We start from the raw sequence: 10,705 nt of genomic DNA, 5'->3' as shown, positions 1-10,705 counted from the left end.
CCAAATGCCTACGTAAAAAGACAAAAATGTTATGGTCTGGACAACAAAAATGCCAAAAAAGTATATTATTTGACCTTTAAATAAACGTTCAAGGTCATCATAAATAGTAGGCGACACTGTCTTATCATGGTATATCCACATACCAAACATTAAAGGCCCATGTCGAAAGACCAAAAAGTTATGTCCCAGACAAAATAATTGTCCCCAAAATTTTATTGTTTCACCTTTACATATAAGGTCATGGTCAGAGGTCATCAAAAATGGTACGGGACACACTGTCTTATCATGACATACCCACATACCAAATATCAAAGGCCTATGTCGAAAGACAAAAAAGTTATGGTCCCGACAAACTTTGTATGCCAAGAAGAAGAAACAATATGTCTCCCTTCTGGGAAGAGAAGACAAAATTACCAAAAGATCTTTTCCTCTCGAAAATAAGAAACCCTATTTTTGTATAAAAATATAACAAGACATATCCTATAGTAACCTTGTCCGATGATAATCACACACACGCACCAACATCCACTTAATTTTGTATTCTTTATAGAATTTATGAAAATGATCACTGTTCGTTATCTTCACTTGTCCATCCCTCTCCACGGAAAACAGACAGTGTTTGGTATATCCAATCAATATTTCAGGGATGCATTACAATTGCATATTCATATGAAGTCAAGTTTTGATATTTACTTTTACTAATGTTTCTATATAAACCATTCTAGAAGACTGATAATGTTTGTCACAGTACTGAAATGCGTAAAAATCCACAAGGAATTCCGCACCACGTTGCAATAAGTATCTGGTTGGTTCTATATTATCTAACGTCCCGCTCGAGATTTTTTCACTCATATGGAGACATCACCATTGCCGGTGTAAGGCTGCAAAATTTAGGCCTGTTATGCTCGGCGCTTACGGCCTTTGAGCAGGGAGGGATCTTTATCGTGCCACACCTGCTGTGACAGGGAGCCTCAGTTTTTGCGGTACCATCCGAAGGACCGCCCCATTTAGTCGCCTCTTACCACAAGCAAGGGGTACTGAGGACCTATTCTAACCCGGATTCCTACTGGATTTAATAAATAGTAAAACCATCACTATTAATAAAATCTATGATAATCAAACAAACCTCAGGATATCGTGTGATGATTTTAAACGGGCAATGTCCTTAATATATACCCGTGGACATTCCATATCTACATAATTTCAGGTCGTGTATCGCGTGCTATTTCCTTCGGAATGAAGTTTGATTTATGTACTAGTAGCGTGCGTCGTGGTACTCAAAAGAGGATGTTTGAATATATTTTAGTAAAACGTGTTTGACGTCAGCCAGTTCGAAGTGATAAAGTTCTGCATGAAACGGCTGGGAGGCTGGACTTTAAAATCAGAAACACCCCCTGTCGTACTTAGTACCGTATGTAGTATAGATGTTTACATGTGTATGGATTTGACAAATGTGTGTCTTTGTACTTCCAAAATAAATAAATAAATAAAAAAAAAATACAAGAATATTTTCTGTATGAATGTATTCCCATAATAATAAAAAAAAAAAACCCACCCCAAACTCTATTGTTGTTCATTCTTGTCCTTGTCCTGCCCTGGCTAGAGGTAATATTTTAACAAACTTAATTGCAAATTGATTTGACAAACTACGATTAAATATTGATTGGTTAGATCGTTAAATGAATGTGTTAATTATTTTTCTGTCCTCATTTGAAATATTACTTTGCACATACTGGATTTCATAATTTTGGTGTTTTTTCCTTTATATTATTTACCCCCCCCCCCCCCCCTCCGAAAAAAAAAAACCCAAACGTTTCACACGAAAAATATATATATATAAAAAAAAAAAAAAAAAAAAAACCCATGAAGGCATTCTTCAAGAATCAAATTTCATGTACACTTCATCAAATATAAACATCGATACAGATCACAAAATTGGGTATATTGCTCAAGTCAATATTCCAGATATTAGAGCTACAATCTCGACAAAGATGTCTTGTTACTCTATTCCAGATGTTTCGTTTCCACCATGAAAAAAAAAGTCATTGCGTTTTACGTTTCATGATTTGCAGCGGAGTTTCAATTCATACGAGTAATAACGTGTAATATGGAAATGAAAGAACTAGGTGGATCTACGAGTTTTTCCACACTAATTAACAAATACAAGAGGGCCACATGCCTTATCGGTCACTTGAGTATTAGTTAAAGGTATCTCTAGTCTCAAGGGCTATGAAATCCAGGAAACAATTCCTGTTCTACATATTTAAGCTAAATTCTAATATCCTGCAACAGTATAAAACAAGATGTCTTCTCAGAACTTAAATGCCCCCGAAAGTGCCTTTACTGATAACAGACTTTACATATAATATATTTAACATTAACACGATATGACTACTTTGACCCGTTCTAGAGTCGAAGCCTTGGGTTTGCAAAATTCACAATTTTGGTACATCTTTTTTCTAAACATGCATTAGTTTATATATCGTATCAGCGAACTTAAAGCAGTTTTTAAAATGATAAAGATTGATTGATTGATGTTTTCTGCCACACTCAACAATTTTTCAGTTATATGGTGGCGCCCAGTTTTTATTGGTGGAAGAGAGAACCCAGATACAATGTACCACCGACCTCCGAAAGTAAACTGGGAAACTTTTTCACTTAACGGCGCGAGCGGGATTCGAACCCGCGCCGACAGAGGTGAGAGGCTTAAAATGATAAAGACAATTTGGCCCCACCCTGGAATCAAATATGGGGTCATGAAATTTTCAATTTTGGTACATCTAGTTACACTTTTATTTTTATTCTTTTTTTTTTTTTTTTTTACCCCTGAAGTCAGAACCTCTACCCTGGTGATCATGAAATTTACAATTTAGGTAGAGATTTTCCTGCTCTACATCACTATGCATTTAGTTTTTATACGCCCGTTGAAAAACGTTCGCCACGCATGCGGAAGGCCGGGGTTCAAATCCAAGCCGCGACACACCGCATGCGGAAGGCCGGGGTTCGAATCCTGGCCGCGACACACCCAAGTCGTTAAAACAGGTAGTGACAGTTCCATCGCCAAACGCTCGGCATCACGTGAGAATGTCACGGGTCCTCGGAGATGACCTTAAAAACGGACGTCCCGTATCACAGTAGGTGTGGCGCGCTAAAGAACCCTCACTGTTCAATTGCCGTAAGCGCCGAGCAAAGGCCTAAATCTAAAGTTCTTCACCGGTCTTGGTGACGTCTCCATATGAGTGAAATATTCTCATGAGAGACGTTAATTAAGATACAATCAATCGAAGACGGGACATACACGTACAAGAATCATCCGAAACACACGTGGAAACTAGGAATGATTATCAATCTTTCCATCGAAATCGAGAAAGGGCATGCTTTCCAAACTATGCATGAGTACCACATGTATTATGGTATGGCGTCGTCCGTCTGTCTGTCCGGACTTTGTGGGCAGGATACAGACCGAACCGAAAGCTCCATATTTTACAACTTGGTACATATGATCACCATGATGAGAGGAAGATGCCTATTGTTTTTCAAGATGAAAGGTCAAGATCGTAGTATGATACTAGTATCACTTAGTAGGAATACCTGGTAGGAAACTCTTGTGGGCAGGATACAAACCGAATCGTAAGCTCCAAGGTATTACAACTTAGTATATTTGATCACCATGATGAGAAGATGCCTATTGTTTTTCAAGGTCAGAAGTCAAAGGTCAAGGTCGTAGTATTGTTATGAAATATGTGTTGGTCTGTACCTGAAGAAAGGTGAAGATAATGAACAGTGATCAATCTCATATCAGAAGAAATTCGGATTAAACTTAACCTTCTTCCATTCTACCATGTAACCATTAAATGATCGTTACGACATGTATAACTTTCATGATATTTAATTATTTGTTATTCCATTTAGAATATTATTTACAGAGAGTTGTAATACAAGCAACTTTACTACGTGTTGAAGATGCAAGCATCGGATGTAGTTTGTTTACATTCGATCTGAAGGTTGTCTCCACCGTTTGCAACCAGCCGTGTTAATAAAAACACACCACAGCATATAATTAAGCTTACCTATGTCTCTAATATGGATTTTCAGTGTTATCATGCCTTTATTAATATTCAAAACTGCTAGTGTAAGGTAACGAATCAATAACCCTTGACTTGTGAAGTGCAGCAATTGCTTTTGTGGCGGATCTAACAGACAGAGCTGTACCTTCTCAGCGCCTCTCTGTTTATAAATATTATGCTGACCAATCAAAGACCAGTTTACTATAAAGGTACAGTCTGTAGCACAAGGTAAACTCAATCCGAAGTATGGAGGGGAAAAGGAACACAGCTTTTTACACAAAGTAAAGGCAAGATAACACTGACCAGTGTCACGTGGGTTTACCTTGCTAGAAATGAGTGCAACATTTATCCGCATGGTTTACTATCTACAAAACATCTCACTCTGTATGGTGGCGTGCCCAATTTGAATCCCCTAAAGAATCTATATAAATGTACGTCAAATTTGGTTTTAAAAATCTCCATAGGTTACAGAAGTCGGAAAGGCTAAGCAACTTCAGATACATGCGAGACGATCTACAAACGACGGAGAAATTGCAGTCAGAATTAGAACTCTATGTGATAATGATGTTGGTATGAGATTTATTATATCATGTTCAGCTTTAAGTGATAATAGAACAATTTATTTACCTTCTAAATATACAAACAGATCAACCAAATGCCATAAAATTCAATTTGTTTTCATGTAAAAAGGTATCTATTTATTATCATAATATGAGTAATCTTACCAAATTCATAAATATAATTCACATGAGAGTTACCCTTCCAGATTAAAACAATATAAACTGTACACTCTTTTAATGCATTGCATCAGTTAAATTCTTGTTTAACATTGTGCGTATATGTACAGTGTATATCTTCTCTATGTTGTTCAGAGCATAAATTGAATTGAAAAGCTTACTAGAGTTCAGGTGAATTAAGAAATGGAAGACAATTTTTGTTATCTTTGATTATAGGTCCTTGCAATCAATACGAGAACATCAGTTTGAGAGACTTTCGATTAATTTGTGTTGATGTAGCCTACATCCCTTGATATACACAATCGATTGAAATTTTTGGTAACGCGAGGAGTAGATTAGAGATGAAGATGCAAACGGCCCTACATTTAATCTATCATGAGATAAGCGACACACCAATCAATGGTAATTGGACATCAAAATGTAAATCTTGCTTTCAGCGTTGATATCCAACGGAAAATTAGAATTTAATGGAATATACCGTGCTTTTTCATCGAAAGCAAATATTAACCCATTTTTATTGTACTACTCGTGTCTACCCATACCGTGTGTACACAAAGTACAATTTGTGATCAATGACCAATAGAACTAGTTTATTAAGAATTATTTCGAGGTAAAATAAAGGCCATTCTTATTCAATGCAATCAACCAATTTAATTCATAACAAATCATGGACCCGCCCCTTCCCTGGTATTATGTCAATTATAACCAGTATCCGTGTAAGTGCAGTTGTGAACCTACACCACTGACAGACAGGACATTGCAGAGACATAAGGAGGGCGCGATGGTTTAAACTGTACGTCGATATTCTTGTAAATACCAATACATGAACTTATAATCATTGTGATTAAAACTTGCAAAGAATAGAGTAAATGGGTGCTAAATAATTGCAAGTCTGTTATATGAAGCAAGTTTTTTTTTTTTTTTTTTATTGTAATGCATCCTCCATCTAAACTTTTACATGTTTACGTTGATACAAACAATTCCATCACAATTTGACGTTTTCATTAATTTTCCACTTACATGTATCATATCAAATAAAAACATTATTGTATTCAGATGAAATTCATGTGATTAAACGTTAGTTTCATTCCAAATAAAAAGTTGTTTACTTTGAAGTATAAAAATAACGGTTAGGGTGAAGCAGGAGTATACCATACCATAGTATGTTTCCTTATAGTGCACACATTATGCAGTGTATATAATGCTAACACATAAATTGTATTAGAAGCAAATCAATGTTACGAAAATCGTGTCACATGTCCCGTTATATTCCTACAATAACGAACCCAGTCTAGCATTTTCCATATGACATAATCCCCGCTTGAAATCGATGTACTACATAGGTACCGAGTTTCGTCCCGAAATTCCTCAGTTGCTCTTTAGTCTTTAACAGGCACTCCATTTTATTATAGCCATCCTATTTGACTTAAGTCTATTTACTTACGTAAGTAATAATATGTATATCTTCTATTAAGACATTTATCTGCGCATGACATACTAATTCTAAATTTCAGCGTCCTGTAACCCAGTACATGTTGTGTATTTCATGGGTAGTGCTGACAGAGGACTGGAGCAATAATTAATATGGACGTCCTGAATATCGTACCTTATAACATTGATCCCTTCGTATTCAATGTTCCCTCATAACTAAGCTCACTGGTACATGTAGGAGTCATGCCTGTTCATTTTATTATATATTTTTTTATATAATGCATGATTTCTGCATCCCTGATACGAACACAGGCGGGAACCCTTTATCACACACCACTCATCGTCCGTTTCTGGAACACTCTGTAGTTCTCCGCTTGGAAGCAGACGATATAATTTTGTAAACAAATGGAAAGATAGAAATGGGAGAAAGAACATTGGAATCGTTAGCAAGGAGAATTGGAGAACTTGAGGAATTGATAAGAGTTGGTAAAAATGTAATTTGAATATATGTCATATACCGGTACACGTATTCATTGAATATCTTAAATCATTCAAAAACAGTAATCGTTTGTTTTTAACTTGTATCCGTTAATAAGCTCTTAAAATTCACCATTTTCAAATATATAATAAAAACAATGATATATAGCGAAATCTGTATCACACTCTATATCAACCCGAGACTCCAATATCAGCCCGAGGGCCGTAGGCTCAAGGGCTGCTATGGAGTGTGATACAGATTTGGCCATGTATTATTATCTATACTGACTCCTGTGCAACCCCCCCCCCCTTGTTTTCTAAAAATTTTGCCTTTTGGAAATTAGTTCAACCCAACTTCCTCAATGGTTGCAAAATCAGTCTGTTGCAGCCTCAGAAATTACTAACTTGTTTGTATACAACACCTCAGCACTGCTAACATGTCAATCAAGTTTGTAGCAAATCTTACCTTGATGTTCTGCGAACTGTCAACTATGACAGAAAGATAGGATACGACATAAGCTGCAGGTTCTAACTTCTAAATACTAGTATGTAAAAACTGCAAATCCGTACTTTGAGCTAGTGTTACCATAACTTTTTTGTCTTTTGACATAGACGTCTCCAAATGAGTGAAATATTCTCGAGAGGGACGTTAAACAACCAATCAATGTTTTGACATAGGCATTTGTTATGTTAGTAAGTTTAACTGACTTAAAGATGATCCCTAAAAAATCATCTATGGAAAATGGAAGGGGAAATATCAGCTTTAGTGTCCTGTAACAATTCTTCCTAGTTTATTCTAAATATATTCTGACGATTATTGTAAAAGAAAAAATCCATCAATTATTTTCATTGAAAACTGAAATCGAATCAGTTGAGAGATATAAACACCATTTGCAGGTGATGATGGAATATTGCTGCATAAATATGGGAAGTTGACGATGGAGAAGCTGAAATAACCCCGTTTGTCATAAATAATACATATATAAGGAATACATGTACATAACAAAGGGTAATTGTTTTAACAAGAGATAGACGAATTGCTATTGCTTGAAGATTTCTTTTCAAATTTATTTAGCTATGAATGTAGTTGTTATGGACTGCTATTAATTGATTGAATATTGTTTTACGCCCCTCTCGAGAATATTTCACTTATATGGAGACGTCAGCACTGCCGGTGAAGGGCTGCAAAATCGGTGCTTATGGCCATTGAGCAGGGAGGGATCTTTATCGTGCTACACCTGCTGCGACACGGCACCTCGGTTTTTGCGGTCTCATCGGAAGGGCCGCCCCATTTAGTCGCCTCTTACGACAAACAAGGGGGTACTGGGGACCTATTCTAACCCGGATCCCCACGGGATTACTGCTATTGAAGAACCACCAGAGGCTTTGTCTGCTTGAGCGTAATAGTTATACAAAGTATGTTTTTTTAAAATATATATTTTATCTTATCTGTATCTTTCAAATGTGTTTCTTGTAAACATATGGCTACCGTGTTATGGTTCTGAATGAGTAACGGTAGTTCACTGAAATGTACGTTAAAACATCGACAATTCCATTGAATAAATGTTGGACGATTCATGATTTCTTATGTGTTACCGGAGATATCCTCCCTTTGTTATTTTTTGGAGAGAGACTCCGGGTTCGTGATGAGGAATGTGATGGAGTAAACTCCTCCAAACTTTTTATGTATAGCGACGGGATTTTTCGCCCTCTTAGGCACGCGATCGCTATACTGTTTTGGTTTATTTTGTGTGAGATGAGTTACGTTTAGCGGCATCTGCAGCTACAGGCTCCGCAGAGCTTGCAGCTACAGATTTTGCATTCGTTGTAGCAGATGTTGTATCTCTTTTCCTTTAATCCAGATTAGACATTGCTTAGAGGAGGCCATATGGTCAGATTCGCAGTTTTTGCATTTGTGCCCATTGTGACTTTTTCCATCATGCCCCTCCTCATCACACATGAAGCAGGCTTCGGAGCCTTTACAATTTGTTTCGCCATGACCACATCGCTGACATTTAAAACAACGCAGCGGATATGGTACAAACATTTCTATTTTCATTAGGTAAAACCCGAGTCCGATATTTGTTGGGAGTATTGGCATTCCAAAAGTCAGTAAGTAGTTGTTGGTTCAATGTTCTCATTCCGATTTTTAGTAAACCTTTTGACATTGACCACTCCCTGGGGTTCCGGGAAATTCTTTTTGGATTTCCTGTAAGGCAATGTCATCCAGGTCGTGATCTCTGTCTAAAAGGATGCCTTTACTTTAATTTAATCCATAGTGGGGTTTACCAATGGCACGTATACCAGGTAGATCTTTCAAGCTCAGCAAGGAAGTAGAATGGTGTTGTTTTTTTCAAACTTCTATAAGAGGAACTCCAGCTTTCAACTTTTTGACGAATTTTGGAGTTCCAATTATTCTTTGTAGACCTTTTTGCATAACAAATGGAGAAACTTTTGTTAAAGGCTTTGTCTGCTCGTTCTGATTCAAATATGATGAAACGGAGCCAGTGCTCGGAATTAAATAGGGGTAATCTGCTCATCACTTTGAGTGGTCTCTTTTGAGAAATGTTTTTCTTTAAATTAGCCATAATAATATATTATAATGACCGCCGCGGTGTTCGAGAGGTTAGAGCGTTCGTCCTGTAAGCCGTGTGAATGTCACGGGTCCTCGGAAAAACAATCTGATTAAAACCAGATCCTGAGATCCGCTCACTTAGATCGCTACACTAGGATCTGACGTAACCTTATATAGGGTCATGTCCGCATGACCTTTCGTTAAGCCAATCAAATGGACTCTGTTGATTTACACCAACGATAATTTTTCTCCCATGAACCTTTGTGTCATTATTTAGAAATGCAATAAAAATGGCTGCGCGTTTGACAGACGACTGTACACCTGCCAAAACATGCGATTTAAACAACGTCTGTATTCTCTGCGGGTTTTCTTTCATTCAAACGCTAAAAAATCCCGATAGAGTTCACAATTCAAGGAAAATGGCTGCGATTGTTTGGTTTGAAAGAAAAACATATCGCATCTAGATGTGACGTCACAATGCACCGTTTACGTCGACTGGCGTTATATTCCTCGCGTTATTGAAGTAAACCATCTTCAAAACTATTCAAATCGTACCCGTCCCTATTCATACATAAATCGGAATTCACAATTAATTTAATTTGGGTATATTTCATGTCGTACGTTTTGTTGTTTGAATGAACGGAATAGATTAGGCATTATTGCGAAAGTTTACAATTCGTTATGCGAGAATATACAATTTAACAGTGTGGAATAAAATTCGTGGGAGAGAGATTACAGCAATTTGTTTACGAATTGCCAGGAACCGCCTAAATAGCCATCATTGTCTGTATGACGCAATCTGACTGGCTAGTAGTTATCATGAATATTCCAAGCGAAAGGTCATGCGGACATGACCCCCTATGGAGTTATGTCAGATCCTAGTGTAGCGATCTAAGTGAGCGGATCTCAGGATCTGGTTTTAATAAGATTGTCGGAAGTGTCACAGTAGGTGTGGCACACTAAAGAACCCTCACTGTTCAATGGCCGTACGCGCCGAGCATAGGTCTAAATTTGAAGCCATTCACCAGTCTTGGTGGGGTCTCCATATGAGTGAAAAATTCTCGAGTGAGAAGTTAAACAAGATACAATCAATCAATCATAGTATAATGAATAAATTTCGGATTCCTTGCTCTCCGTTCGCCATCAAGGCCGATGTCAGTTCAAACGGACTTCCAGTAAGACCGACACCAATGGGGTACAAAGAATCTATACTCAGACTAAATTTATCTGATTGACACTATATATAGGGGACGCTTCCACAAAACGTTCCGATTCCATCAATTATAAACAACCTAGACGTTGGTCACAACGATGTGAAAATATTGATTTTCCCCCCAAAGAGACATTTCAGAAAACGAAATGAAAATCTTAGAAAAGGGTAAAAAAATTACACCCACACCTAAACGAGATAATCTGGA

This window comes from Ostrea edulis, chromosome 4 (assembly GCF_947568905.1).
Source record: "Ostrea edulis chromosome 4, xbOstEdul1.1, whole genome shotgun sequence".
Taxonomy (NCBI): domain Eukaryota; kingdom Metazoa; phylum Mollusca; class Bivalvia; order Ostreida; family Ostreidae; genus Ostrea; species Ostrea edulis.
The sequence above is the reverse complement of the archived record's forward strand: the minus strand, read 5'-3'. Positions refer to the sequence as shown.